Here is a 22,203-nt window from a genome sequence, read left to right on the forward strand (position 1 = left end):
GCAGGACATTCCGTGCTGACAACTTTCTGGTGTTCTTGTGGTCAAAGCTGCTGGTCTGAAAGAACTGCCACCAATTTCGTTAACACAAGGTTCACATGGAGAAGCCTCCTGATTGAGACAGACACAGTCTCACAGGGTATTTACAGGGTAGGGGCAGGAATGATGTTTCTCCTGGCTGGGTAGTTGAACCAGGGATCACAGACTCAAAATCCGAGATCACCTCAGCAGGACTGAGATGAGGAGAAATGTCCCCAACACAGTGCAGTGAATATTTGGAGTTTTCTCCACAAGTTTTCTAAATTAAACGGACATATTTAGGGGCTCGGCAAACTTCGGAACGTTGCAGGAAAGTGGCGCTGAGGCCAAAGATCAGACATGTTCTGAGTGAGGGGCAGAACAGCGCAACGGGCCGAATGGGAGCGCCTGATCCTGCTTCTTATTTTCTAAATCACGAGTTGACCTTTGCGCCTGTTCTCCCTTGGCCTTCAGCCTGTCGGATTGCACAGGGGAGCGGTGAGAGCTCCGGAGATCCATCAGCAGCCGCTGCGGTTATTTCATGCCGTTGTGATTTTATCGGTGTTTCTCTGTTTTTGCACAGTTTGTTACCTTCAGCACTCTGGCTGATCTTTCACTGCCTGCTTCTGTTATGGTTACTATTCTATACTTTTTCCAGGTATGTCTGCAGGAAAATGCTTCTCAGAATCAGAATCAGAATCAGAATCAGACTTTAATCGCCAAGTCCCTGTGCACACACAAGGAATTTACTTCCGGCAGGTGTTGTCTCTCTGCTCGTAACAATAACGATGATAAATATAAATGAAAATATAGATTATACAAACAGGTAGTGCAATCCAAGTAATAGTTAGTCGACAGTTAACCGGCAGTTAACTGTTCAGCAAAGTGACCGCAGTAGGGAGAAAACTTCTCCTGTGTCTATTAGTCTTAGTCTGGAGGGATCTGAAGCGCCTACCAGACGGAAGCAGTTCAAACAGTCCGTGCGCAGGATGGAAGGAGTCCTTTATGATGTTCCCCGCCCTCTTCTTCAACCTGGAAGAGTACAGGTCCACAATAGAGGGCAGGGAGGCTCCAATGATGGGCTCGGCAGTCCTCACTGTGCGCTGCAGTCTGGTTCTATCCTGCTTGGTGGCGGCTCCAAACAACACAGTGATGGAGGTGCACAGGACAGACTCAATGACTGCAGTGTAGAACTGCAGCTGCATTTCCTGAGGCAGACCATATTTCCTCAAGAGCCGCAGGAAGTACATCCGCTGCTGTCCCAGGATGGAGCTGATGTACTGCTCCCACTTCAGATCCTGAGAGATGGTGGTTCCCAGGAACCTGAAGTTCTCCACGGTGGACACAGGGCTGCCGAGGACTGTGAGGGGGACATAACGGGGGGATGTCTCCTGAAATCCACTATCATCTCCTTTGGCTTGAGCGTGTTCAGCTCCAGATTGTTCCGACCGCACCAGAGCGCCAGTTGGTCCACCTGCTGTCGATATGCAGACTCATTACTGTTCTGGATTAGTCCGATGACGGTGGTGTCGTCTGCAAACTTCAAAAGCTTCTCATAGGGGTTGGAAGAAGTGCAGTCATTGGTGTAGAGGGAGAGAAGACACACCCCTGGGGGGCGCCGGTGTTGGTGATTCGAGTATCCGAGGTGACCTGTCCCATCCTTACCTGCTGACTTCTGTTGGTCAGGAAGCTGTAAATCCAATCGCAGAGGTCAGGTGGCACAGTGAGGTGAGACAATTTGGAGCAGAGGGTATGAGGGACGATGGTGTTAAACGCCGAACTGAAATCCACAAACAGCATCCGAGCATAGGTCCCAGGACGATCCAGATGTTGCAGGATATAGTGCAATCCAGGTTGACTGCATCGTCTACTGACCTATTTGCCCGGTAGGCAAACTGCAGGGGATCCAGCAGGCTGCTGGTGAGGGTCTTCAGGTGGTTCAACACCAAGCGTTCAAAGGATTTCATGACCACAGATGTCAATGCGACAGGTCTGTAGTCGTTCAGTCCTGTGATGGTGGGATTCTTGGGGACCGGGATGATGGCAGAGCGCTTGAAGCAAGTCAGAACCTCACTCAGCTCCAGAGATCTGTTAAAGAGCTGAGTGAAGATGGGAGCCAGCTGATCAGCACAGGCTCGTAGACAGGAGGGGGAGACCCCATCTGGGCCTGGAGATTTTCGGGTCTTATGTCGCTGGAACAGTCGACGTACTTCTCCTTCACTGATTCTAAGCTGTGATCTAGGGGGGCTGGGCAGAAATGGTGGGGAGGTGATTGCAGTAATTGGGGGATGAGTGCCATCGAGTGATGGTCGAGGGAAGGCAGGAAGAGAGTCCGAAGAGGGGGGAGGGACAGGTGTAAAATGGACTCTCTCAAATCTACAGTAAAAGGTATTAAGGTCGTCTGCCAAAGTTTTGTTAACCTCAGTAGGGGGGGAGGGGCAGTGCGTCTCCTGTAGCCAGTGACCTCCTGCAGGCCTCTCCACACCGACAATGAGTCGTTAGCTGAGAAATTATTCCTCAACTTTTCGGAGTAGAGCCGCATGGCCACTCTGATTTCTCTGGTCAGTGCATTTCTGGCCAGCCTGTACAGGGCCCTGTACCCACTCCTGTGGGCGTCCTCCTTAGCTTAGCGAAGATATCTGAGTTTGGGGCTAAACCATGGCTTATTGTTGGCGAAGGTCCGGAAAGTTTTTGTGGGTACACATGCATCCGCACAAAAACTGATGGAGGGTGTCACAGTGTCTGTCAGTTCATGTATATCGTTTGAATCTGATGACTTCCCTGTACTTTAATCTGTACATTTTTACTTTGTATTTTACCTGTATTTTAATCTGTACTTTGATTCTGAGAACAAACTGTGACTGACATCTCCAGCTCCTAGCAGCAGCCCGTCCTCACACACACACAGCCAATCAGCGACCAGCTCTGGGAGAAGGATGCGCTCATTGGTTGAGGAGTGTCAGTGGGCGGGAGGCTGAGCACCCGGCCGGGCCGGAGTTTGGGACCGGAACCGAGTGAGGCCGGAGACCGGGAACTGCGCCTCGGGTTTCGGCTGCACCACCGGCGGGTCGTGAATCCTTTCGAAGGCAGAGCTGGAGAGACCGGCGGAGATTCCGTGAGATGTTTCAGCTACACGGCCGGCCTTTCCCCGCCGAGGATCGGGGCCTGTTGTCTGGAGTTGTCTCCCAGACCCGTCCCTTCCTGCCGGGAGACGGGAGCTGCCCCGCAGCGGCTGCCGGTGGATCCCCGGAGCTCTCACCGCTCCCCTGTGCAATCCGAACGGCTGAAAACCAAGGGAGAACAAGGCGCAAAGGTAAACTCGTGCTTTTGAAAATAAGAAATAGGAGCGTGCAAGGCCATTCGACCCGTTGCTCCTATTCTACCCTTTCCTCAGAATACCCGATCTTTGACATCAGCGCCACTTTCCAACAACTTTCCCATCATCTCTGAGCCCCTAAATTTGACTTTAAATTTTTAAAAAAAAACTTGTGGAGGAAAATTCCAAGTATGCACTACAGTCTGGGTGAGGAAATTTCGCCGGATCTCAGCCCTGCTGAGGTGACCTCTGATTTCGAGTCTGTAAACCCTTGTTCAACATCTCCACCGCCAACACCCCCCCCCCCCTCCCGCCGGGGAAAACATGATTCCTGCCCCTACCCTGTGAGTCTGTGTCTGTTTCAGTCAGACCACCTCTTATTTCTCTAGTTTTGAGACAGGCCCAAATAATGTAATCTCTCTGAGGACACTACCACAACCCAAAATCAACTTGGGAAACTTCTTCATTCCCTTTATCCGACAGACTGCCTCTGAGACGGGGACCAGACCTGAGCACAGTGTTCCATGCAGGCTCTCAACAGGACCCCATATACCTTCAGAGGAGATGTTTATTCGTGTATTAGATCATAAGGCCATATTCCCTATCACATCTGCTCAGCCATTTCATCATGGCCGATCCATTTCTCCTCTCTGCAGCAATCGCCTGTCTTCCCCCGTATCCTCGTCATGCCCTGACCAATCAAGAATCAATCCACCGCTGTCTTAATACATAATGAATTGGCCTCACAAGCTGCCTTAGGCAAAGATTTCCACAGATTCAATTCTCCCTGCTACAGGAATTCTCCTCATCTCTTTTTCAAAAGGACAGCCTTCTATTCTGAGGCTGTGTCCTTAGACATGCCCACCAGAGGAAACACCTTCTCCACATTCACTCCATCAAGCTCTCTCAGTATTCAATAGGTTTCAATTAGGTCACCCCTCATTCTTCTGAATTCCAGTGAATTCAGACCCAGAGCCATCGAACGATCTTCATATAACAAGCCATTTAATCCTGGAATCATTTTCATGAACCACATTTGAAATATTTCCAGTTTCAGCACACCCTTTCCAAGATAAGGGGCACAAAACTGCTCTCAATACTCCCAAGTGAGGTCTCACCAGTGCTTTATAAAGACTCAACTTACATCTTTGCATTTATAGTCTTGTCCTCTTCAAATGAATGGTGACATCGCAAATGCCTTCCTCACCACAGACTCCTGAAAGTTAACCTTCGGGGAATTAACCTTCGGGAAGTTAACCTGCACAAGGACTCCCAAATCCCTCTGCATCTCAGTTTTTGAAATTTCTCCCCATTTAGAAAATAGTCCATAAGACCATAAGAACCGTGAGACAGAAGAGTAGAATGAGGCCATCTGGCCCATCGAGTCTACTCCACCATCAATCATGGCTGATCCCTTGTTTTATATCTCCTCCTCAACCCCAGATCCCGGCCTTCTCCCCGTAATCTTTGATGGCATGTCCAAACAAGAAGCTGTCAATCTCTGCATTAAATACACCCAACGACCTGGCCTCCACAGCTTCATGTGGCCACAAATTCACCACCCTTTGGCTAAAGAAATTTATTTGCATCTCTGTTTTGAAAGGACTCCTCTCTATCCTGAGGCCCTGCCCTATTGTCCTGGACTCTCCCACCATGGGAAACATCCTTTCTATATCTACACTGCCTAGGCCTTTCACCAGGACCCCATATACTTTCAGAGGAGATCTTTATTCTTCTATTCAGACCTTCCTTCCCATTCAATGCTCTTCATTTAATATCGAACTCAAACAGTGAACAGACACAACACAGCCTCAGCCATGAATTTAAAGGGCAGGTGTTGCAACAATTTGAGCTTCATACCGGGGGCCACGGAGCAAGCAGGGTGTCACAAAGGGAGGAATGTGGGAGTGTTGTATGTCTGAGCCCCGCTGTGTGTGTTTGTGTATCAGAATCAGGTTTAATATCACCGGCATATGTGGTGAAATCTGTTCCTTTGTGTCTGCAGTACATTGCAATATTTAGTAATAAAAACAACAGATTACAATTAGAATGTGTAAAATTACATTTAAAATGTAGTGCAAAACGAGTGGGAAAATACTGACGGGGTGTTCATGGGTTCTTTGTCCATTCGGAAATCTGACAGTGGGGAAGAAGCTGTTCCTGAACCAGTGAGTGTGTCTCCAGGGTCCTGTACATTCTCCTTGATGGTAGCAATGAGACAAAGGCATGTCCTGGCTGATGGGGGTCCTTAATGATGGATGCCCTGTTTTTGTGGCATCATCATCTGAATGTGTCCTGGATGCTGTGGAGTCCAGTGCCCATGAAGGAGCTGGCTAAGTTTACAACTTTCTGCAGCATTTTCCGATCCTGTGCAGTGGCCTCTCCACACCAGGCAGAAATGCAACCAGTTAGAATGCTCTCCACAGCACATCTGTAGAAATTTGCAAGTGTCTTTAGTGACAGACCGATTCCCCTCAGTCTCCGAATGAAATATAGCCGATGTTGTGCCTTCATTGTAACTGCATCAATATGTTGGGCCCAGGATAGTTCCTCAGAGATGTTGACAGGCAGGAAATGGAAACTGCTCACCCTTTTCACTTCTGATCCCTCAATGAGGTCTGGTGTGCGTTCCCTCGACTTCCCCTTCCTGAATCCACAATCAATTCCTTTGTCTTCATGATGCTGAGTGCAAGGTTGTTGCTGTGACACCACTCAACTTGCTGATCTATCTCACTCCTGTACTCCTCCTCATCAGCGTCTGAAATTCCACCAACAATAGTTGTGTCATCAGCAAGTTTATAGATGAGCCTAGACACCCAGACGTGGGTGTAGAAAGAGTAGAGCAGTGGGCTGAGCCCGTATCGTTGAGGTGTGCCCGTGTTGATTGTCACCAAGGAGGAGATGTTATTTCTGATCCACACAGACTGGTCTCCTGGTGAGGATCCAGTTGCAGAAGGAGGTACAGAGGCCCAGGTTTTGGAGCTTTTTGATTACAATTGATGGTCTGATTGTGTTGGACGCTCAGCTGATATCAGCCGCCTGACTTGTGTATTGCTTTTATAATCAAAGTATAGGCATGTCAACATGTATAATCCGGGGATTTGATTATATTGTAAATTCAGTAAACTCAAGAACAATTGTACGATAAATGAAAGATCGCCGCCAACAGGACAAACAAAACAACCATGTGCAAAAGACAACAAAATTCAAATACAAAAGAAATAAAACAAATAAATAACCCAGAAAGAAACATCCAGAACTTGAGATGAAGAGCTGTTGATTGTGTCCATTGGTTGTGGGAATAGCAAAGTCTAAGGATCTGGTCTCAATTTAGAAAATTTTTTGGTTTAGCGAATTTTTCATTCTCAAGTCCCATTCTCCTTAATTATTATTTTTTTAATCCCTTCCATGACTGACAAAGTCTTTAAGGATTGGGATGAACTAGGTATTAAATGTTTTTGGGACTTGTTTATCACAGGATCTCTTGCATCATCTGACCAATTGTCAAATAAATTTGCACTCCCAAAATCTCATTTTTACAGATACCTTCAAATTAGAGATTTTCTACATTTCCAATTAGCTACTTTTCCTATAGGTCCTGATAAAAATCTACTGGACTATCTTTTAAATTTAAAACATTTTCTTAATGGTTCTATTACCGGTATCTATAACTTGTTGATTGATTCTAGTCAGGACTTTTTAGATAAAATAAAAGCTTGGGAGGATGACCTAAATTGTCAGATTTCTGATGATAGATGGAATAAAATCCTTAAACGGGTTAATAAATCATCTTTCTGTGCTCGTCATTCTCTTCCACAATTTAAAGTGGTTCATAGAGCTTACGTTTCTAAACAGAAGCTCTCCAGTTTTTACCCGAATGTTTCTCCACTTCGTAATAAATGCAACTCTGCTGATGCCTCTTTAATTCATATGTTTTGGTTTTGCCCTACAATTGAAAAGTTTTGGCGGGAAGTATTTCATACCTTATCTCAACATTTTAGGGTCCAATTTGACTAATTTAGGGCCCTTACTGCCTTACTGCCTTGTTTGCTATTATTGCAAATGAAGATATAACTTTAAATACTCCTAACCTACAGGTTTTAGTTTTTACCTCTCTTTTAACAAGAAGAGCATTCTTGCTTAAATGGAAGGAGTCTACCCAGCCTACACATCTTCAATGGCTACGTGATATTATGTCTTATTTAAATTTAGAAAAGATCCGCTGCTCAGTCTTAAATTCGAAATGATCTTTTTATGATACTTGGGGGCCTTTCCTAAAGTACATTTCCAATTTATAAAGTTTAACAGTGCACAGAATTTTATGTATATTTTTATCTTCTCTTCTTGTGAATACATTTTTTCTAATTATCGATATATATATATATACACACAAAATTTATTTTATGATGTATGACCTATCTTTAAATATTTGAATTCAGAGTGGTATACCTTTATGTGTTATGCTATAACATTTTGATCAATTTTATTACAATATATGAATGTACACAAGTTATGTTGAAATGTATCCATGTGTTGCACTCTGTAAATCTTATTTTTTCTTCTGAATAAAAATATTGTAAAAAGAAAGAAGGACCTGCTGGTTGAGTGTAATAACTGTTCCTGAACCTGGGGTTGAGGCTCCTGAGGATCATGCACCTTCTTCCTGATGGCAGCATTGAGAAGAGAGCATGGCCTGGGTGGTGGGGGTCCTTGATGATGGATGCTGATTTCCTGCGACAGCACTCCACAGAGATGTGCTCAGTTATGAGGAGAGTTTTACCCGTGATGTGCTGGGCCATATCCACTATGATGTGCTGGGCCATTCTACTGAGGACAGACAGTTTCTGCTTTCTTGTAATTACACTTGTGTCCTGGGCTCGGGACAGATCCTCTGAAATGTTCACACTGTGGAATTTAAAGTTGCTGAACGTCCCCACCTTTGAGCCCCGATGAGGATTGCCTCATGGGTTCCTGTTTCCTCCCCCAAAGTCCAGAACCAGTTCATTGCTCTTGCTCTCATTGAATAAGAGGCTGCTCTTGGACCATAAGACCATGAGGGACAGAAGCAGAATTAGGCCATTTGGCCCATCAAAACTGCTCTGCCGCTTCATCATGGTAAATCCATTTTTCCTCCCAGCCCCATTTTCCTGCCATCACTGCGTATCCTTTCATGCCCTGACCGATCGAAAGTCCATCAACCTCTGCCTTAGCAAAAGGAAAAGCAGCATCTGTCATCAGGGCAAGATGAGGTGAGGCACCTCCCACTCCATACCCATCCATTTCTGTCCCTCCCCCCTCCCCACTCTCTTGCCTACAAAGCTCACTTTCACTGCTTACCACTTCTCTCTCTCTCTCCCTCCCCTTCCTCAACTTTCTCAACTCTCTCCTCTCTCACACACTGTCCTCCCCTCTTCCACACTCTCTCCCCACACTTCCCACTCTCTCCCAACTCTCTGCTTCACTCTTTCCTCCCCAGTATACCCCATTCTCCTACTCTTGAACCCTCTCTTCCCACGTTCCCTTTCTTTCACTCTCTTCCCTCCCTCTCCCCCTTCCCTGTTCCCCTTTCTCCACCCCTCTCCAGTCTCCCCCACTCTCCCCCTCCCACCCTATCTCCCCCTCTACACCCCCCTCACAGAATGATTCTGTGCTCTGTTTACACTTGTTTAGTAGATTGTTCGTATTGATTGTATCGGCATTGGCTTCGTTCAGTGACCCAGCTCCGCCTTTCTCCCAGACTGCATATCCTTCATCCATGCCTTTATAGTACACTGAGAGAGAAAGAGACAGAGAGAGGAAGAGAGAGAGAGACAGAGAGAGGAGAGGGAGAGAGACAAAGAGAGGGAGAGAAAGAGAGAGAGGGAGAGGGAGAGGGAGGGAGAGTGAGAGACAGAGAGAGAGACAGGCAGAAAGAGGGAGAGGGAGAGATGGAGAAAGGGAAAGAGACAGACAGGCACAGAGAGAGAGTGGGTGAGAGAGAGAGACAGAGAGAGGGAGAGATGGAGAGAGACAGGCAGGGAGAGGAACAGAGGGAGAGAGACAGTCAGAGGGTGGGGAGAGAGGGAGAGACAGAGAGAGAGGCAGAATGAGGGAGAGAGACAGAGACAGAAAGAGAGTGAGAGAGAGACAGACAGAGAGAGGGATGAGAGAGAGGCAGAGAGAGAGAGGGAGAGAGACAGAGAGAGAGAGGGTGGGGAGAGTGAGCGAGAGAGGGAAAGAGAGACAGGGAGAGACAGACAGAGAGAAAGAGAGGGAGAGAGAGAGGGAGTGAGAGATTGAGATAGAGGGAGAGGGAGACAGACAGAGAAGGGAAGAGAGGGTGTGGAGAGTGAGAGACAGACAGACAGAGAGAGAGAAAGAGAGAGAGGGTGAGAGGAAGACAGAGAGGGGGAGAGGAGAGAGAGAGAGAGGGAGAGTGAGAGGGAGAGAGTGAGACAGAGAAAGAGAGAGGAGGGGGACGGATAGGGAGAGGGAGATGTAGAGGGTGAGAGTGAAATTCCTCTCCTGTCTGGTTCCATTTAGTCCTGTTTCTCCATCCTCCCGGTATCTCCTGCTTCTCAACTTCCCCCGCTCATTATCTGTTCTATCTCTCCTCCTTCTACACACTTACTTCTCCCCATATCTCATCATCCTTTAGTCTCCCTCCTCCCCACCCCCTCCATTTCACCAACACAATAGAGCTGGTTACTGACAACAGGAAGTCAGCCGGGGCGATGCAGACATTCCTGTTTACATCAACGGCAGAGGATAAGGGGGTTGAGAGCTCCAATCTCCTGAGAGTGAACACCACTGACAGCCTGTCCTTGTCCAGCCACAAGGACACTATCGCCAAGAAAGCTCAGCGGCCACTCTGCTTCTTCCAGAGGCTGCAGAAAATAAGCGCCTCCTGGACGACAATAATCTATTTTTAAAGAACACATCCTGTGTGGAAACTAGTCGTGTTGTCACGGCAACAGCACTGGCCACCACCGGAAACACTGCAGAGAGCTGTGAACAAGTTCAGTACATCATGGAAACTGTGGACACTGTTTACACATCTCTCTACCTCAATAAAACAGTCCACGTTATCAAAGACCCCACACACGTCGAACATTCTGACTTCCTGAGAGATGGGCCACTAACTTCACAATCTCCCTAATGCAGTGTTGTGATTAAATGGTCTGTATGATTCGTTAAGTTAATTAATTGTCCCCTCACATTTCGCGACCCCGAATTCCCAGTCTCGAGAAGATGAATTGATTTCTATGGACGGGCTGCGAATCAAAAGTTAGCTCTGTACCTTGATTAATTGAAAGCAAGTGTCCCAATTTACGCTCACCTCTGCTCCCCTCTTCTCTCTCTCCCCCCCCCCCCCGCCTGTCACTGTCTCTTTCTCTCTGTCTCTCTCTTCCCCCTCTCTTTCACGTCCCTTTACCCCTCTCCTTCCCCCCTCTTACCTCCTCACTTACCCTCTCTCCCCCCTTCTCCGCACTCCTCCGCCGCCTGTTCTGTAGCACACTAAACGGAAACAAACAGGCCTCTCCTGGAAACCAGAAGCCTTTATCTTCTGAGAGAACATTGAATCTTTCCAACCGACGAGAAATTATAGAACATCTGTAATGCACTGAGTGTGTAAAACCGTCATCACAGTGCGGGGTGGGGGAGGGATGCTGGTCTGGACGGGTGGGTGGTGGAGACAGCAAGCTACAGGAAAGGGGGTATTGGGGAGAAAACGAGAGGCAAGCGAAAGGTTAGGCATAAACGGAGTAAGAGACAATAAGGGAAAGATGCAGGTTAGTGACTGTGTCGGGAAGAATGTTTGAAGGAAAGACTGGGAGGGTGCAAAAGAATACGGAAGAGGAAAAGAGGAGATAGAGAAGTTGAGGAATTGTACATGTATAGAGAGAGTGAGAGAGACGGAGAGAGAGGGAGAAAGAGGAACAGAGAGTGAGAGAGAGAGAGACAGAGGGAGATCAAGAGACAGATACAAAGGCAGAGGGAGCGGAAGAGAGAGGGGGAGGGAGGGAGACAGAGGGAGAAAGACAGAGAGGGAGCAAGAGACAGAGACAGGCAGAGGGAGAGAGAGAGAGGGAGCAAGGGAGAGAGGGAGATAGAGAGAGAGACAAAGAGAGAGGGAGCAAGAGACAGACAGGCAGAGGGAGAGGGCTAGAGAGAGGGAGAGAGAGAGAGAGAGGGAGGGCAAGAGAGACAGAGGGAGAGGAAAAGAGAGAGGGACAGAGAGAGATAGACAGAGAGAGAGGGTGGCGAGAGTGAGAGAAAGAGGGAGACAGAGAGAGGGAGGGAGAGAGAGAGGGAGAGAAGGAAAGCAAGAGACAGGCAGAGGGAGAGGAAAAGAGAGAGGCAGGCAGAGCGAGAGGGTGGGGAGGGAGAGACAGGAACAGTGAGAGAGAGACAGAGACTGAGAGAAAGAGACAGAGAGAGGCAGAGAGAGAGGGTGGGGAGAGAGGGAGATAGACAGAGCGGGGGAGAGAGACAGAGTGAGAGAGAGGGGGGAGAGAGGCAGAGAGAGAGGAAGTGAGAAAGAGAGAGGGAGGGAGAGAGAAGGGAGAGCAAGAGAGAGAGGGAGAAAGACAGGGAGGAAGAGAGAGGGGGAGAGAGACAGAGAGAGTGGGTGGGGAGAGAGGGAGAGAGAGAGGAACAGAGAGAGACAAGAGGCAGACAGAGGGTGCGGAGAGAGTGCGAGACAGAGAGAGGGAGAAAGACAGCGGGAGAGAGAGAGAGACAGAGAGGGAGGAAGAGAGACAGAAAGAGAGAGAGGGATAGAGAGTGAGAGAGAGACAGAGGGAGAGATGGAGAGGGAGAGAGACAGAGAGAAAGGGAGAAAGAGGGAGTGTGGGAAGAGAGTGAGTGAGGGGGAGAGAGAGTGGGGAGAGTGTGAGAGAGACAGGGAGAGAGAAAGAGAGAGTGAGAGAGATAGAGAAAGGGGGAGCAAGGCAGAGAGGAACAGACAGAGAGACAGAGAGGGTTGGAGAGGGAGAGATAGAGAGAGAGAGATAGAGAGAGAGAGAGAAGGAGAGACAGAGACAAGCAGAGAGCGAGTGTGGGGAGAGTTAGACAGAGGGAGATAGACAGAGGGTTAGAGAGACCGAGTGAGAGAGAGAGAGAGACAGAAAGAGAGAGGCAGGGAGGGAGAGACAGAGGCAGAGAGCGAGAGTGTGGGGAGAGAGTTAGACAGAGAGGGAGATAGACAGAGGGGTAGAGAGACCGAGTGAGAGAGAGAGATAGAAAGAGAGAGGCAGAGAGAGAGGGAGAGAAAGACAGAGAGGGAGGAAGAGAGAGAGGGGGGAGAGAGGGAGAGCAAGAGAGAGAGAGAGAGAGAACAGAGAGGGAGAGAGAGAGGGGGAGAGAGAGAGAGAGTGGGTGGGGAGAGAGGGAGAGAGGGAGGAATAGAGAGAGACAAGAGACAGAGAGGGAGGGTGTGGGGAGAGAGTGAGACAGAGAAAGGGGCGGAGAGGGAGAGAGAGACAGAGAGAGAGGGCGTGCAGAGTGAGAGAGGGAGAGAGAGAGAGAGAGAGAGAGAGGAAGATAGACAGAAAGAAAGAGTGATACCGAGTGAGAGAGATGGAGAGAGAGGGGGAGAGAGAGAGAGAGAGAGAGAGAGAGAGAGAGAGACAGAGGGAGAGATGGAGAGGGGGAGAGACAAAGAGAGAGGGAGTGTGGGAAGGGAGTGAGAGAGTGAGAGGGAGAGAGAGTGGGTGGGGAGATTGTGTGTGTGAGAGAGAGAGGGAGATAGACTGAGGGGGAGAGAGACAGAGAGAGAGTGAGAGTGAGAGAGACACAGAGGGAGAGAAGGAGAGGCAGGCGGAGAGAGAGAGAGAGTGTGGGGAGAGAGTGAGAGACAGAGAGGGAGATAGACCGAGAGTGAGAGAGAGATAGAAAGAGAGAGGCAGAGAGTATCAGAGTGAGAGAGAAAGACAGAGAGGGAGGGAGGGAGAGGGGGGAGAGAGAGAGGGAGAGCAAGAGAGAGAGGGAGAGAGATAGTGGAACAGAGAGAGAGAGAGAAACAGACAGAGAGAGAGGGTGGGAGAGAGTGAGGGAGAAAGACAGCGGGAGAGAGAGAAAGAGAGGGAGAGATGGAGAGGGAGAGAGAGGGAGGGTGGGAAGTGAGAGAGTGAGAGGGAGAGAGAGGGTGGGGAGAGTGTGAGAGAGACAGAGAGAGGGAGCTAGACAGAAGGGGGAGAGAGGCAGAGAGGGAGGGAGGCAGAGAGGGAGAGAGAGAAGGTGGGAGAGGGAGTGGAAGAGAGAGAGGAATTGAGAGTGAGAGAGGAACAGTGAGAGAGACAGAGAGGGAGAGCAAGAGAGAGAGTGCGGGAGAGAGGCAGACAGAGAGGAACAGAGAGTGAGAGAGAGACAGAAGAGAGGAGAGTGAGAGAGAGGGAGAGAGACAGAGAAACAGAGAGTGAGAGAGAAACAGAGTGAGAGAGACTGAGGGACAGCAAGAGCGGGGGAGAGAGAGAACAGAGTGAGAGAGGGAGAGCAAGAGAGAGGGAGAGAGAGAGGAACAGAGAGAGGGAGAGACAGAGAGGGAGAGATGGAAAGAGAAAGAGAGGGAGAGTGAGAGACAGAGACAGACAGAGCGAGAGGAAAAGAGAGAGAGAGGGAGAGCGACAGACAGAGAGAGAGGGTGGGCAGAGACTGAGAGAAATGGAGGGAGAGACAGAGTGACAGAAAGAGAGAGGGAGAGAGAGGAACAGAGTGAGAGAGACAGTGACTGAGAAAAAAAGTGGGAAACAGAGAGAGTGACAGAGAGAGTGAGACCGAGAGAGGGGGCGGAGAGACAGAGGGTGAGGAGTGAGAGAGAGAGAGGGAGTGAGAGAGAGAGCAGGAGAGAGACAGAGAGAGAGTAAGAGAGTGAGAAAGAGAGAGGTGCAGAGAGTGAGAGGGTGAGACAGAGAGAGAGGAACAGAGGAAGAGAGACAGAAAGAGAGAGAGGGAGAGAGGAACAGAGAGTGAGACAGAGGGAGAGATGGAGAGAGAGGGAGAGCGAGAGACAGAGAGAGAGAGGAGAGTCAGAGAGACAGGCAGAGAGAGAGGGTGGGGAGAGAGTGAGAGAGACAGAGAGAGAGGAAGACAGAGAGATGGTGGGGAGAGAGGGAGAGACAGAGAGAGAGAGAGAGAGAGAGAGAGAGAGACAGAAAGAGAAAGAGAGGGAGAGAACAGAAAGTGAGAGGGGGAGAGATGGAGAGACAGAGAGGGAGAGAGACAGAAAGGTAGAGAGAATGAGATGGGGAGTGAGTGAGTGAGAGACAGAGACAGAGAGGGGAGAGAGAGGGTGTGGAGAGAGTGAGAGAGAGCGACAGCGAGTAGAGAGAGTGTGAGAGAGAGGGAGGGCGACAGAAAGAGAGAGAGAGAAAGAGTGAGAGAGAGAGAGATGGAGACGTATAGGGAGATGGAAAGGGTGAGAGTGAAATTCCTCTCCTGTCTGGTTCCATTCAGTCCTGTTTCTCCAACTTCCCAGTAACTGCTGCCTCTCAACTTCCCCCGAGCTCTTTACCTGTTCTATCTTTGACAGTAAATCAGCTGAGGGTTTGACAGTGAATCAGAGTCACCGGAAGTTGATTAAATCCGTGTCCTGCGGAAGCGACAGCAGATAAAGCCTTTCGGCTGGATGGGGAGGGCGCGGGAGGAATATGTTTCATATGAGTGATGTAGGATTCAGGAAGGTAGGGAGTAAGCAGAGGGTGAGGGGTCAGTGTGAGAGTGGTGTAAGGCGGAGGGAGTGGGGAGTAATGGAGGAGAGTAAGGGGAGGGATAGTAGAGTTTGGGATGAGAGAGGAGAGAGAGAGGAAGGTGAGAGTGAGAAAAGTGAGAGAGAAGGACGAGATTCGGGGAAAGCGCGTAAATAGACCCTTCAGTCCGTCTGGACAGTTCCACCCGTGTTCACAGAGCCAGTGCTGTTTGCACACGGTTGGAATTTACTCCTGTAAACCTTCTCCACCCGCGTGTCGGGTCGGAGCTGGAGAGCTTTGTGACCTGGTATCAACACTCCCCACCCCCTCCATTTCACCAACACGATAGAGCTGGTTACAGACAACAGGAAGTCAGCCGGGGCGATGCAGACATTCCTGTTTACATCAACGGCAGAGGATAAGGGGGTTGAGAGCTCCAATCTCCTGAGAGTGAACACCACTGACAGCCTGTCCTTGTCCAGCCACAAGGACACTATCGCCAAGAAAGCTCAGCGGCATCTCTGCTTCTTCCAGAGGCTGCAGAAAATCGGCGCCTCCTGGACGACCATCATCTGTTTTTACAGAACACATCCTGTGCGGAAACTAGTCGTGTTGTCACGGCAACAGCACTGGCCACCACCGGAAACACTGCAGAGAGCTGTGAACAAGTTCAGTACCTCATGGATGTATGATTCGTTAAGTTAATTAATTGGCCCTCACATTTCGCGACCCCGCACTCCCAGTCACGAGGTGAAGAATTAATCTTTATGGGCGGCTTGCGAATCAAAGGTTATCACTGTACTTTGATTCATTGAAAGCAACTGTCCTCTCCTCACCTCTCCACTTCTCTCTCCCCCCTCTCTCATTCTTTGTGACTATCCTCTCTCTCTTTCTCTCGCTCTCTCTCCCTCTCTCTCTCTTCCTTTTCTCTCTACCCCTCTCCTTTCCCCTCTTTTTCCCCCTCTCTTACGTCCTCACTTACCCTCTCTCTCCCCCCTTCTCCACACTCCTCCACCGCCTGTTCTGTAGCACACTAAACGGAAACATACAGGCCTCTCCTGGAAACCAGAAGCCTTTATCTTCTGAGAGAACATTGAATCTTTCCAACCGATGAGAAATTATACAACATCTGTAATCCACTGAGTGTGTAAAACCGTCATCACAGTGCGGGGTGAGGGAGGGGTGCTGGTCTGGACGGGTGGGTGGTGGAGACAGCAAGCTACAGCAAAGGGGGAATTGGGGAGAAAGATCGGCAAGCGAAAGGTTAGGCAAAAACGGAGTAAGAGACAATAAGGGAAAGATGCAGGTTAGTGACTGTGTAGGGAAGAATGTTTGGAGGAAAGAGTGGGAGGGTGTAAAAGAGTACGGATGAGGATAAGAGGAGACAGAGAAATTGAGGAATTGTATATGGAGAGAGAGAGAGAGAGAGAGAGAGAGAGAGAGAGAGAGAGAGATGGTGGGGAGAGAGGGAGAGAACAGAAAGTGAGAGGGGGAGAGATGGAGAGACAGAGAGGGAGAGAGACAGAAAGGTAGAGAGAATGAGATGGGGAGTGAGTGAGTGAGAGACAGAGAGGGGAGAGAGAGGGTGTGGAGAGAGTGAGAGAGAGCGACAGCGAGTAGAGAGAGTGTGAGAGAGAGGGAGGGCGACAGAAAGAGAGAGAGAGAAAGAGTGAGAGAGAGAGAGATGGAGACGTATAGGGAGATGGAAAGGGTGAGAGTGAAATTCCTCTCCTGTCTGGTTCCATTCAGTCCTGTTTCTCCAACTTCCCAGTAACTGCTGCCTCTCAACTTCCCCCGAGCTCTTTACCTGTTCTATCTTTGACAGTAAATCAGCTGAGGGTTTGACAGTGAATCAGAGTCACCGGAAGTTGATTAATTCCGTGTCCTGCGGAAGCGACAGCAGATAAAGCCTTTCGGCTGGATGGGGAGGGCGCGGGAGGAATATGTTTCATATGAGTGATGTAGGATTCAGGAAGGTAGGGAGTAAGCAGAGGGTGAGGGGTCAGTGTGAGAGTGGTGTAAGGCGGAGGGAGTGGGGAGTAATGGAGGAGAATAAGGGGAGGGATAGTAGAGTTTGGGATGAGAGAGGAGAGAGAGAGGAAGGTGAGAGTGAGAAAAGTAAGAGAGAAGGACGAGTTTCGGGGAAAGCGCGGAAATAGATCCTTCAGTCCGTCTGGACAGTTCCACCCGTGTTCACAGAGCCAGTGCTGTTTGCACACGGTTGGAATTTACTCCAGTAAACCTTCTCCACCCGCGTGTCGTGTCGGAGCTGGAGAGCTTTGTGACCTGGTATCAACACTCCCCACCCCCTCCATTTCACCCACACAATAGAGCTGGTTACTGACAACAGGAAGTCAGCCGGGGCGATGCAGACATTCCTGTTTACATCAACGGCAGAGGATAAGGGGGTTGAGAGCTCCAATCTCCTGAGAGTGAACACCACTGACAGCCTGTCCTTGTCCAGCCACAAGGACACTATCGCCAAGAAAGCTCAGCGGCCTCTCTGCTTCTTCCAGAGGCTGAAGAAAATCGGCGCCTCCTGGACGACCATCATCTGTTTTTACAGAACACATCCTGTGCGGAAACTAGTCGTGTTGTCATGGCAACAGCACTGGCCACCACCGGAAACACTGCAGAGAGCTGTGAACAAGTTCAGTACCTCATGGATGTATGATTCGTTAAGTTAATTAATTGGCCCTCACATTTCGCGACCCCGCACTCCCAGTCACGAGGTGAAGAATTAATCTTTATGGGCGGCTTGCGAATCAAAGGTTATCACTGTACTTTGATTCATTGAAAGCAACTGTCCTCTCCTCACCTCTCCTCTTCTCTCTCCCCCCTCTCTCATTCTTTGTGCCTATCCTCTCTCTCTTTCTCTCGCTCTCTCTCCCTCTCTCTCTTCCTTTTCTCTCTACCCCTCTCCTTTCCCCTCTTTTTCCCCCTCTCTTACGTCCTCACTTACCCTCTCTCTCCCCCCTTCTCCACACTCCTCCACCGCCTGTTCTGTAGCACACTAAACGGAAACATACAGGCCTCTCCTGGAAACCACAAGCCTTTATCTTCTGAGAGAACATTGAATCTTTCCAACCGATGAGAAATTATACAACATGTGTAATCCACTGAGTGTGTAAAACCGTCATCACAGTGCGGGGTGGGGGAGTGGTGCTGGTCTGGACGGGTGGGTGGCGGAGACAGCCAGCTACAGGAAAGGGGGAATTGGGGAGAAAGATCGGCAAGCGAAAGGTTAGGCAAAAACGGAGTAAGAGACAATAAGGGAAAGATGCAGGTTAGTGACTGTGTAGGGAAGAATGTTTGGAGGAAAGAGTGGGAGGGTGTAAAAGAGTACGGATGAGGATAAGAGGAGACAGAGAAATTGAGGAATTGTATATGTATATATATATACATAGAGAGAGAGAGAGAGAGAGAGAGAGAGAGAGAGAGGGGGGGGAGAGGGAGAGAGGGAGGGAGGGAGGGAGAAAGGGAGAGAAAGAGGACAGGACTGTGGAGCAGAGTAGAGTACCGGGACACAGGTAAACATCATCTTTGAACTGTCCCACGCTCACCTTGAAATCACATCCTCTGGTAATTGAGATATTCACCTGGTGAACAAACAATGTTGGTTCTCTTCTCTCAGATCTCTACTCAGCGTCAGTCTGCCTCTGGTCTCCCCTCAGCCCCCATCGCTACAGAGCAAACAACTGAAGCCTCTCCAACCTTTCATTCCCTCTGATCCATGAGACAACCCCTCCATTTCTAGAACATTAACTCTCACCCGATCCTCCCTCCGCCGTAACAGGGTTAGAGTTCCTCCTGTTGTCAACCAACGACCAGCGGTTCTGTGCTGGCGATAGAGTCACCCGGATGGTGAGATGTGTCCAGGTGCCAGGGACAGGGATGACTCTGATCAGGTCCCTGGCATTCTAAAGGGGGAGGGCGAGCAACCAGACATGTTGGTAAATATTGGCACCAATGACAGTTAAAAATGTCAGCAGGCCCTAAAAAAGATATTTTGTGAGTTAGGTAAGGGGTTTGGGAACCGATGTGCTACCGCCGAGGATGAGGTCGTTGGTTTGTAGACAGAGACAGTATGTTGTGAGACTGCTGGCAATGAAAGGCTGCTGATAGGGCAACCTGGCAGTCGACAGGATGAGTTGCAATGGAAAAGACACACAGAATCTAAAAGGCTGAACACAGGACTGACGGTATTACATTTGAATGCGCGCATTGTGCAAACTGACGTGGAGGAAGAGCTGCGGACTGGCATACATGAGGTTGTGGGCATCACTGACAGCGTGGCCCTGTTGGTAAACATAACAAAATCAAACCATCAGAAAGAGCTGGCATAGGGTCGGAAGGTGCTGAGTCGCTGTGGGGAGAGCTGAGGAACTGCAAGTGCAAAGAAATCCTGGTGGAAGGTATGTGCAGACCCCCAAACAGTAGTAAGGACGTAGTCTACAAACTACAACGGGAGATAGAAAATGCAAGTCAGCGGGTCAACGTTACAATAGTCATGTGGGATTTCAGTACACAAATAGATTGGGAAAGCCCGGTTGCTGCTGGATGCCCCGGGGGAGAATTTCTAGAATGCCTGCGAGGTGGCTTCAGAGAGCAGCTCGTGGTTAAACCCACTATCGCCAAATCATTTCGGTTCCTCGCGGCCCAGTAGAACATGCATTGCGGCCTGGTGGCTGGGGACCACTGCATTAAGGGATCTGCTATTCTGGTTAGGGTGTGATGCAATGAACCGGGATTGAATTTGCAATTTGAGAAGGGGAAGCACAACGGAGATGCAGTGTTGCAGTGGAATGAAGGAAACTGCAGAGGCCTGAGAGAGGAGCTGGCCAAAAGTGATTGGAAAAGACCTTTGGCACCGATAACGTCAAAGCAAGAATGGGTGGAATTTCGGGAAGCAATTCAGAAAGCGCAGGATATACACATCCCAAAGAGACAGAAGTGTTCAAAAGGCAGAAAGTCCATAAGACCATGAGGTGCTGGAGCAGGTTAGGACATTCGGCCCATCCACTCTGTTTCAATATATCAGCATATCATCCTGGTTGATCCAATTTCGCAACAGACCCAATCTCCTGTCTTCTCCCCGTATCCTTTAACACCCTGAACAATCAGTAATATATGACCATCTGTAGTAAATGTACAGAGAGACTCGGCCTCCACCACTGCCTGTGGCAAAGAATCCCATAGATTCTCCACTCTGGCTAAAGAAACTCCTCCTCATTTCCGTTCTAACAGGATGCCCTCATGTCTCATCCGGTCTTAGACCCACCAATCACAGGAAAAACCCTGCCCACATCCACTCTATCAAGGCTCCTCCTTCAACGAGTTCACCCCTTATTTTTCTGAATTCTGGCCCAGAGACATCAATGGTGATATGACAACCTGTTCAATACTGGAACCATTTTCGTGCCCCACCTCTGAACCCCCTCGAGATTCAGCACATGCTTTCTAAGACAAGCAGCTCAAACCTGCTCAAAATACTACAAGTGAGGCCTCACCAGAGCTTTTTAATGTTTCAACATTTCGTCCCTACTTTTACCTTTTAGTCCTCATGAAATGAATGCTCTGTATACCATCTGCCGTTTCCAATCCTAATCTGTCTAGCTCCTTCTGTGGCCTCTCTACGTCCTCAGAACTACCTTTCCCTCCATCTCTGTTCATGTCCTCTGCAGATTTTGCAGCAAAACCATCAAATACATCATCCAAGTCATTGCCATATAGCAGAGAAGAATGGGTCCCATCACAGACCCCTGTGGAATGCCATTGGACATCTGCAGCCAGACAGAAAACGCTCCATTTATTCACACATTCTGCCTCCTGTCAATCAGCCACTGCTTTATCTGTGCTGGGCTCTTTCTGTAATACCATGGGCTCGTAGCGTGTTAAACAGCCTCATGTCTGCCACCTTTTTAAAGGCCTGAAATTCAAAACACACAACATCAACCGATTGTCTTTTGTCGATCCCGCTTGTTATTTCTTCAATGAATTTCAACAGATTTGTCAGGAAACTATGCTGACTACGGCCCTTTTTATCATTTGCCCAAAGAGCACTGAGACATCATCCTTAACAATCGAATCCAACATTTCCCAAACACTGAGGTCAGACCAACTGGCCTTCAGTTTCCTTCCCTCTGCCTCTCTCGCTTCCTGAAGAGTGGAGTGACACTGTTGTACTCCCCTTTCTCCGGAATCCCTCTTCCCTCTGCCTCTCTCGCATCCTGAAGAGTGGAGTGACACTGTTGTACTCCCCTTTCTCCGGAATCCCTCTTCCACAACACACTTGCCCTTACTCGTCACTTATTCCCTATTCTTCCTTATCTCTCTTCATCTCCCCACTCGGACTTCTACCTCTTTCAATCCACACTCTCCCTTCTCTCTCTCTCTCTCTTTCCCCCTACAATCCCTTTTCTCTTTTACTACCCCGTCTCTTCATATCCACTCCCCGTCTCTCTCCCGGTCCCCACACTCCCTTCTATTGCCCTCTCTCCCTCTCTCTCACAGGCCCCACTCCCCCTTCTTTCCTCTCCCCACTCCCCCGTCTTTCTCCCCAATCTCACTTCGTTCTCTGCATTACAGGGGCAAATCTAGCTGCAACAAGACCACCCAGACCGCCCCACCCAGCCAGATTATGCCCACACCAACCCACCCTCTGCACCTTCCTTACCTGAAACTGCCTGAGGGCAGAACTCAGAGATTTCCTGAGACAGGAAATGCCCCACCTCAGCCACCAAGGCGCCTCACCACAGGGGTGACAGACCTTCTCCCCCCCCCCATAGGATGAAGGCCAGGGCCCCCGGAGCATTTACTCTCTTGCCCCCTCCCGCCCGGGGGACCTGAAGCTACATATACCTGTCATAGTACACTGGGGAATGGGAAACACGCAGAGGTGGATGGCATTTAGAGAACCATGGTCTGATCAGTGACAGTCAGCATGGCTTTCTGAAGGGCAGATCGTGTCTAACAAGCCTGATGGAGATTTTTTAAGAGGTGACCAGGCATATAGATGAGGGTAGTGCAGTGGATGTGATCTACATGGATTTTAGTAATGCATTTGACAAGGTTCCACACGGTAGGCTTATTCATAAAATCAGAAGGTCTGGGACCCAGGAATGTTTGACCAGGTGGATTCAGTATTGGCTTGCCGGCAGAAAGAGAGTTGTGGTGGAGGGTGTACACTCGGATTGGAGGGTT

General features: G+C 49.2%; 1 protein-coding gene across 1 annotated transcript in view; it reads right to left on the minus strand.

Annotated features, from left to right (window-relative positions):
• Nucleotides 1–22,203, minus strand: part of LOC132385773 (zinc finger protein 135-like) — a 901,933-nt gene that overhangs the window by 315,046 nt on the left and 564,684 nt on the right. The window lies entirely within an intron of this gene.

This window comes from Hypanus sabinus (assembly GCF_030144855.1).
Source record: "Hypanus sabinus isolate sHypSab1 chromosome X2 unlocalized genomic scaffold, sHypSab1.hap1 SUPER_X2_unloc_2, whole genome shotgun sequence".
In the NCBI taxonomy this organism is placed as follows: domain Eukaryota; kingdom Metazoa; phylum Chordata; class Chondrichthyes; order Myliobatiformes; family Dasyatidae; genus Hypanus; species Hypanus sabinus.